This window comes from Cricetulus griseus, chromosome 7 (assembly GCF_003668045.3).
Source record: "Cricetulus griseus strain 17A/GY chromosome 7, alternate assembly CriGri-PICRH-1.0, whole genome shotgun sequence".
Lineage (NCBI taxonomy): Eukaryota > Metazoa > Chordata > Mammalia > Rodentia > Cricetidae > Cricetulus > Cricetulus griseus.
In genome coordinates, this window is record NC_048600.1 from 111,526,719 (window position 1) to 111,535,981 (window position 9,263).

Sequence of the window (9,263 nt, forward strand, 5' to 3'; positions counted from 1 at the left end):
CTATAATCCTAGCACTTGGGAGGTGGAGGCAGGAGGATCATGGGCTACACAAGATCCTGTCTCAAAAAACAAAGACGGAGCTGGAGAGATAGTTCAGAGGTTACAAGGACTGGCTGCTCTTCCAGAGGACACATGGTTGATTCCCAGCACCCAAAGGGAAAGTTAGAAGTGGAGATGTAAAAAGCAAAGACAGGCCGGGTGATGGTGGTGCAAGCCTTTAACCCCAGCACTTGGGAGCCAGAGGCAGGTGGAACTCTGTGAGTTTGAGGCCAGCCTGGTCTACAGAGTGAGTTCCAGGACAGGCTCCAAAGCTACACAGGGAAATCCTGCCTTGAAAGACCAAAAAATAAATAAATAAGTAAGTAAGTAAGTAAATAATAAAAACAAAGACAGGGCCAGCAAGACGGTTCAGTGGGAGGGTTCTTCCACCAAGCCTGCTGGCTTGAGTTTCATCTCTTGACTTGGTAGAAGGAAAGAATCAACTCCCACAAGTTGTCCTCTGACCTTCATATACATGCTGTGGTGTTCTGGCTCACCACACACATAATGTTGTGGAATATTAGTTTAAGATGTATTACATTTGTTTATGTTATGGAATATTTGTTTAATGATGCAAAGATGTTTTGCTTTCTTTTATGTTGCATTTGTTTAACTCTGTAAAGCTGTATTACTTTGCCTGCATAAAATACCTGATTGGTCTACTAAAGAGCTGAATGGGTCAGGCATTGGTGGCTCACACCTTTAATCCCAGTCGGATCTCTGTGAGTTTGAGACTACCTGGTCTACACAATGAGTTCCAGGACAGGCTCCAAAGCCACAGAGAAACCCTGTCTTGAAAAACAAACAAAAAAAGCAAACAAACAAAAAAGAGCTGAATGGTCAATAGCTAAGCAGGAGAAAGGATAGGCAGGACTGGCAGGCAGAAAGAATAAATAGGAGGAGAAATGCAGAGAAGAGAGGGAGGAGTGAGAAAAGGAGGAGAAGAGGACTCCAGGGGCCAGCCACACAGCCAGACACAGAGTAAGAAGGTAAAAGAAAGACATACAAAATAAAGAAAGGTAAAAAGCCCAGAGGCAAAACGTAGTTAAAGAGAAATGGGATAATTTAAGAAAAGCTGGCAAAAAAGAAAGACAGAAAGAAAGAAAGAAAAAGAAAGAAAGAAAGGAAGGAAGGAAGGAAGGAAGGAAGGAAGAAAGAAAGAAAAGGTGGCTAGAAACAAGCCAAGCCAATGCTAGGCATTCATAAGTAAGAATAAGTCTCGGTGTATTAATTTGGGAGCTGGGTGGAGGGGCCCCAAAGAGTTAAAAAAAAAACTGTAACAGAATAAATAAAGAGATGTAAAAAAATTTAAAGAGAGGAAAAAATAAAATAAATACAATTCATGTTCATATTTTGGAGCTCAGTGAACATTTGTTCAGTCCCAGCATTTTGTAGGACCCTAAACACCTATGCCTATCTGTCTGGTGGAAAAAAATAATCCCAGTGGAGACTTCTGGTCTTTATCCAGATGGAAGGCCATTGTTGGGACTGCACACCTACATGAGGCCCCGAGAAGCCAGAGCGAGGCAATGTGGAGTCAGTCACTCGTGCTAATTCTGCATAACGTCAAACTGAGTGTTTAGAGAAGCAGATAGACCCCAAAGTCAAATAGGTGCTACGAAAACAGAGGGTCCTGGTCTATTGGAGTCATCGCAGTCAAGAATTCTGTCTGCTTTGATCCTTACAAAAAAGAAGCCGAAGTGGTTGGGAGTCACAGCGGGCTTGCTTAGTGTAAAGGCCCTGGCTTCAACCCGAGGACTAGAACTAAGGAAAGTGGCTGGATGCTTGTTTTCTCCTGTTCCGTTTCCTGATGCCCACTTTACAGTCAGTGTTTTTCCTTTTGTTCTGTTTGTCTGTTTTCACTTTACAAGACCCATTGTGCTGCTACCACGAGTGGGAGTCTGTACTCTTTATGGAATGGGGCAGTCTACCTGTAAATCGTGAAGAAAAGCAAGTTAGATCTACAAGTGACTTTGTTGTTACTTTGTCTTTAATTTTTTAATATTCTTTTTATTTATGTGTGTGTGTGGGAGTGTACATGCCATGGTATGTTGAGGTCAGAGGACAGTGTGTGGGACTTCCCTCCTTCAACCACGTGGGTCCCAGGGATCAAACTTAGCTGGTCATTCTTGGCGACAGGTCCCTTTACCCACTGATCCATCTCTCTCTGGGAATTTTTGTCTGGCAGCAGGATGTTGTCCCCTGGGACATTTTCCCTGGCAACACTTACCTGGTGTCCCCTTTCTCCGGTTTCCAGCCTACAGCCCCTTTTCATATCACCTCCTATTATTCTAACTTGCTTTCAAACTCATATTTGGTTTTCTGTGTGAGCCACAGGCTGAAAATTCATGGACTCACTCTTTCTGTTCAGGCTTATTGAGTCCTACTGTGTGGCAGCCATTGCACCAGCCAGTGAAGGGAGAAAAAGATGAAGTGGTTTCTTGTGGGCATAGAGTAAGCCCCGAGTGAATGTAAGGAGCACACAACGGAGTCTGAGGGAATCTGTAGCATTGACATGGCACAACAGTGCCTCAGACCCAAGGAAACAGGCAAAGCCTTCCTCCCCACAAGGCTTGAAGAAAGGCCAAGCTTTTCTCCAATGGAAATAACTAGTGCTTGATGTGAGCAGTGCAGCATCCCTCCTAGAGATGCCTGCAACCCGAGACTACTCCCTACCGAGGCCTTCTAGTGAGACTAAATCTTCCCTCTTGTGCCTTGGGTAACAGACACACAGAGCTTCCTGTAGTTGTGTAGTTCATGCCCACCACCAAAGCAAGCACAGCCCCACCCGAGTAAGCATGTCTGAGTCTCTGTCCTTTCTTCATCCCCTCATTACCCCAGTCAGGTTTCCAGGACCAAGACACAGCCATGTAGGACACAGTGGTTCCCAGCACTCATGCAAGGTCATATGTTCAATCCCCAGCACTTCCCTTTGTCCTCAAAAAGAACTGTTCTGACTCCTGGGAGGAGGAAGACAGGCAAACTGTACAGTGTGACGAGGGCTCAAGGAAAGCTGGCTGCACGCTTACAGCAAACCTTACTGGGAAACAGTTCACAGTAAGGGTGTCTTATTTATGGTGTACAAAGCTGTGGAAACAGAATGTTGAGCAAGGCAGTCTGTTGGTGGTCAGATGAGGGAGACAAGTGAACGAGTGTCAAACAAAACCCTGAGGTAACCTGGTTGCTGCTAGGCTGATAGCATGCTATGCAACTGCTCTGTAGAATAAGTTGACTGGAATGCACACACACCATCTAACCAAGCATTTCCACTCCTACGTAACATGGAAGAAGGCTAGGCGTGGTGGCGCACACCTTTGATTCCAAGGTCTCTGGAGGGAAGCAGAGGCAGGCAGATCTCTGTAAATTCAAGACCAGCTTAGTCTATAGAGCAGGTTCCAGACCACATAGTAAGATCCTGTCTCAAAAAGGAAAAAAAAAAGGTGTGGGGGGGGGCTGAATACCTGTCAATAGAAAATTATTTTTGTCAATTTGAATGATCTTTAAAATAGAATGTGAACTAGAAATTCATAGCAATGGGCTATAGATGTTATGTACTGATATGCAAAAAAATCTATTTTCACAATGGTTTCATTAAATAAAAAATACACGCACCTATCTGTATACATTGCTCAAGTTGAAGACAAAGAAGAGTACCTATTATGTTTGTTATTTTAACAAGTGTATTTGGCCAGATGTGGGGGTTCAAGGAGGAGGGTAGAAGTATGTTCAAAGTAAACCTGGTTTACATAATGAATTCTAGGCCTACCAAAGCTACACAGTGAAACAATCTCAAAAAAACTAAATTAATTGAGCTGGGTGGTGGCACACACGTTTAATCCCAGCACTTGGGAGGCAGGGGCAGACTGATCTCTGTGAGTGCAGGGCCAGCCTGGTCTACAGAGCAAGTTCTAGGGCAGCCAGGGCTACTACACAGAGAAACCCTGTCACAAAAAACAAAAACCAAACACTTTTTAATTCCTCTCTACCCTGGCACCTTTTCTACTTCTATCATGAGCTGCTCTAAGCCCTGGTCTTTGCACCTCTGGGCCACATTGCCAGTCTCCTGCAATCCTTTTTCTTTCACACCAAAGTCAAATACTTGTCCTTAAGCAGAAATCCAATCGTGGATTTCCTCCAGGGCTCTGTGGCTTCCTATTGCCTCTGGTTGTCATTGCCTCAGTCACACTACATTTCTGTCTCCTAGGCAGCCTCATTGCTTTTCTGAGATACTAAACTTGTTCTGGCCTCGGGGCCTTTGCACTCAACCATTTCTCAGTCTAGAACCATCTGCCCCCTAGGAGTGTGCAGGGTTGCTTCTTTGTGGTCAGACAGGTTTTTACCCCACTCCCTCAAAGGTGTTCTCTACCCCATCCCAAAGTCGGCATCTCCCCCTGCCCACCTCTACCCTCCCAGCTAGATCACTGTTACATTCTCTCATTCCCAGCATTCACCCATACAGGAAATTGTGCCTTTGCATTTTTTTTTTCTCGGTTTTAACTTAAGATAGATCTTAGCTACTCTGGAACCTGTGGCAGGGGGATCACATACACAAAGCCTGCCTGGACTACAGAATGAGTTCAAGGCTATCCTAGGTAATTTTGTGAGATTCTTTCTCAAAACAAAAATAGAAAGAGAGTGGGGTTACAGCTCAATGGTAAAGCGTTTGACTACCTGTGTGAGGCCCTGGGTTGGAGAATGAATCGATGAAAAGGGCAAAGAAAGAGAAGACACAACCAGGTCAGTTCAGACAGCCATCTGTCACTAGAACACCAAAGCAGGACATCTTAGTAGTCATATGCTCTGCAAACTTCCCAGCCTTCTCTTTCCAAAGCCAGGGGCATAGTTCTCATTCACACCCCAGTGTTCTGTACTCTAGTGGCTGGGGGTGGGGGTGGGGGTGAATTTAGGACCTCAAAGGACTAAGTGGCACGGTGGAGTAGGGGACACCTGCCCCCAGCTCATGAAAAAAGGAATCCTGAGCTGAGAGAGGAATGCATAGGGCTCTCCGGAGACAAGCATGGGAGTTTAAGGGGTCACCATCTCCATGCTGCATCCTAAAATACTGACGAGAAGCCAGGCACGGCTGCAGTTGCCAACTACCTGGAGATGGCAACATGTCTTGAGTCAAGAGTTCAAGGAGTTCAAGACCAGATTGGATGACATATCAAAATCCTATCTCCACAAAGAAACAGAGAAAGATTCTGGAAGATTCTGTGCAAGTCCCTCATACTTCAGATATGAAGTAAAGCCTCATTCAAGATCACAAGCTAAATGGCGGAGGAAGGACTTTAGATGGGCTAAGGACACATGTAAAATAGCACAAGCAGCGCCCCCCACAGGTGAGACCAGTACTCACACAGCCTTGCATATGTGAGTCAGGATGACTGCTATATGTTGACCAACCTGGCTTTGAACTCAGAAACATCTCTCTGCCTCTGCCTCTGCCTCCTGAGTGCTGGGATTAAAGGTGTACACCATCATCTCCCAGCTGAAAAAGGACATCTTTAGGAAGAAATATTTGTCCTATCAGAAGCGTCTGAATTATTCTCCTGTGGACTAGGGAGGCCTTGTGCCTACCTGAAGGACTCCTTCCAAGTAACTAATCCATACCGACATTCCCTTGAAAGCTGCACCCCAGTCTCAAGGCTCCACAGTAGGGTCTAGATTGTGGCATGGACCTCGGACTGTGGACCAGACTGTCTCCTCCCTTTTTCTGTTTGTTTTCAAGGCTCTGACCTGAGGGCTGGCTGGTGAGGTAGACAGAAGGGAGGAGCATGCGCGCGCTCGCACCCCCCCCCCACACACACCACACACACTCACACACACACCACACACACACACCCCCACACACACACACCACACCCCCCCCACACACACCCACACCCCACCCACACACACACACACCCACACCCACACACACACGCACGCACACACACACAACACACAACACACGCACGCACGCGCACACACACACACACACATACACACGCACACACACACACGCACACACACGCGCACACACACAACACACACAACACACCCCACACACACACCCCCCACACGCACACACACATACACACACACACATACACACGCACACACACACACACGCACACACACGCGCACACACACACACATACACACACCCCCACACACACCCCCCCACACACACACACATACACACACACACATACACACGCGCACACACACGCACACACACACACACATACACACACACACACACACACACACCCACCACACACACACACACCACACACACACACACACACACACACACCACACACACACACACACCCACACACACACCACACACACACACACCACACACACCACACACACACACACACACACACCCACACACACACCCCCCACACACACACCCCACACACACTTTTTGTGCCCCCCAGGCTAGTCAATGATTGACTGGCACTTCACAGGCCACTGGTTTGAGACCTTGGCTTGGTGACCCTTAGAGGTCACCTCCAGCATCCAGAGTCCCTCTGTGCCCCTTCCATGTTGGTGATCCACCCACAGCCTCTTTCCTCTGCCCAGGATTTTCTCAGGTGACTCTCAGGCACCTTGCTTTTGGGTGGAAGTCCAGTCCAGGGCCCTCCGTCCTAGGGCAGTCTTTCTTCCCTGTCTCTCTTCCAAGTTCCCTTGTCTCACAAACTCTCAGCCTCCAATGCCCACCCCTTCTCCCCAGCCTCCCCCTTCAGTCTTTGTCCCCAGACATCCTCTTTCCTTGGCTTCCCTGCCAGGCCTTGCTAAATCGACAGTTGAGCAGAGAATCGAATCGGCATCGCCCACCCTGCCCCCCTTCCTCTCCACTTGTCAAACACCCAGAAGGTTTTTCCTTCCCTTCCAGGCTTTCAATGCACTCTTTCTCTTGGGGAGGCTCAGCCCTCTGGAGCCTCCTCCCCAGGGCGTGAGTTCTGACCCCAGCTCCTCCTCCTCCCTTTTCCCCCCTCCCCTTGCCTGCTAAGCACCCAGGCCCCGCCCTCCCTGCAGCCCACTAGGGCTGAGCATTGTCTACAGTGCTGGGGTCTGGGATGCCCAGAACATGGTCTTGTTTGCAGGAAGCAGGGAGAGGGGAGGAGGTATTCTTGCAGATGGAGGGACCCTGGTGGCAGATGGAGGAGCCACTTTTGCTCCCCACAGCAGTCTAGGGAGAGGGGTAGCTCATGGGCCCCTTGCTTGAAGATAATGTTGATGCCACTGCTTCTGTGGCTCAGCTCCCAGCTCAGCTGTGTGACCTTGGAAAGTTGCTTTTACCTCTTAGAATCTCAGGGTGACTCATCTGCAAAATGAAGAATAATGATACAATACCTGGGACCTCAGGGACTCCTGAGAGGAGGAATATGGCTGCAGAGTGATTCAGAGTTGTGGTCCAACAACCGAGGCAGCTCTCAACTGCACTAATCTGAGAGTCCGGGAGGGGCAGGGCTGGGGCAGAAGAGACATCTTTAGTCTGACCTTAATGGTCTTAGCATGCCAGTGTACAGTCTCCAATGACTCCCAGGTCAGTATATCATCTCCCAGAATAGGCGAGGGACACATAGATTAGGTCCTGGCTGGAGGATGGGGCCAGGGTAAGGACTTGGTTTGGCTGTGGTTCAACTATCCCTGTTGCCCTAAAATGTCCTGGACAAATTTTTTAATCTTTTTTGACCCTTGATTTTCATAATCCTCAAATACGGAAGTGTGTCTGTGTATTTCATTTTGTTATTAAATATTTTGGGCCTCAACCCCCGCGCCCCCAAACCTCCTGCCTCAGCTTCCCAAGTGTTGGGATTATAAGGATGAGTCACCCACCATGCCTTGTTGAATACGGGGATGGCTACTCTAGGGGCTGCCATGTCACAATGCATGGCAGTGTTTCTTGAACATTCCTGATGGTGATCCAGGGAGTAAATCATTTGACATCATCACCTCATTTACATAGATAAAAACTACAAGTGATGGCCACGCCTCTTTTCTCTACTCAATTCCCTTCCTCCACCATCCAGCCATGTACATCACCAGGCCACAGGTTCAGCCCTCTTGTTCTCCTCCTTTCTTTGTTCTGTTTTTGGGTTTTCTTTTCTTTTTTTTTAAGATTTCATTTATTTATTATGTATACAGCATTCTGCTTCCATGTATCCCTGCACACCAGAAGAGGGCACCAGGTCTCATAACGGATGGTTGTGAGCCACCATGTGGTTACTGGGAATTGAACTCAGGACCCTTGGAAAAGCAGTCAGTGCTCTTAACCTCTGAGCCATCTCTCCAGCCCCCTGTTTTTGGGTTTTCGAGACAGGGTTTCTCTGTGAAACTGTCCTGGAACTCTCTCTGTAGAACAGGCTGTCCTTGAACTCAAAGAGATCCACCTGCCTCTGCCTCCCAAGTGCTGGGATTAAAGGCATGTGCCACCAACGCCTGGCTTGGCTTGTTCTATTTTTTTTAAAGATTTTATTTATTTATTATGTATACAACATTCTGCTTCCATGTATATCTGCACACCAGAAGAGGGCACCAGATCTCATTACAGATGGTTGTGAGCCACCATGTGGTTGCTGGGAATTGAACTCAGGACCTCAGGAAGAGCAGTCCGTGCTCTTAACCTCTCCAGCCCCGGCTTGTTCTACTTCTTAAAGAAACAAAAAACAGTCTGGTGGTGTGTGCCTGTCATCCCAACACTCACACAGGCATGGAGTCACTCGCTTCAGGTTTGAGGCCAGCCTCCTCTATATATTGAATTTCATGCTAGTCTACAGAATGAGATCTTTCTCAGGCAAAACCAAGCCAAACCAAATCTTTGTCTCTGGCATGCTGGTCTATTTCGGTAAGGTGAATAAGTTTCAGGCTGTTTGTTTTCGTACACATGGTTTGTTTTGATCTAATAACTTTGTACTTCAAATTGATCCCCACAAACATCGCATCTGCTCCAGAATTGCTAAATCTGAGACTGTGTAGTGAGCAATTATTATGCTGAGTACTTCTATAATGTTTTCTCCTTTAGCCCTCAGCTCAGTATGCTAGATCTTACAGATTTGTAAACCAAGACACAGAGATGGTTAGTCACTAGCCCAAGGTCACACAGCCAGTATGTGACAGATTAAAGATCTGCACTCATTTCAATCTGAGAGTCCTTGTTCCCTGGTTCCTAGTGTGAGAACCAGAGGCCACTGTCTTTCATTTCTCACTTCTGGCTGATGCCTCCATTT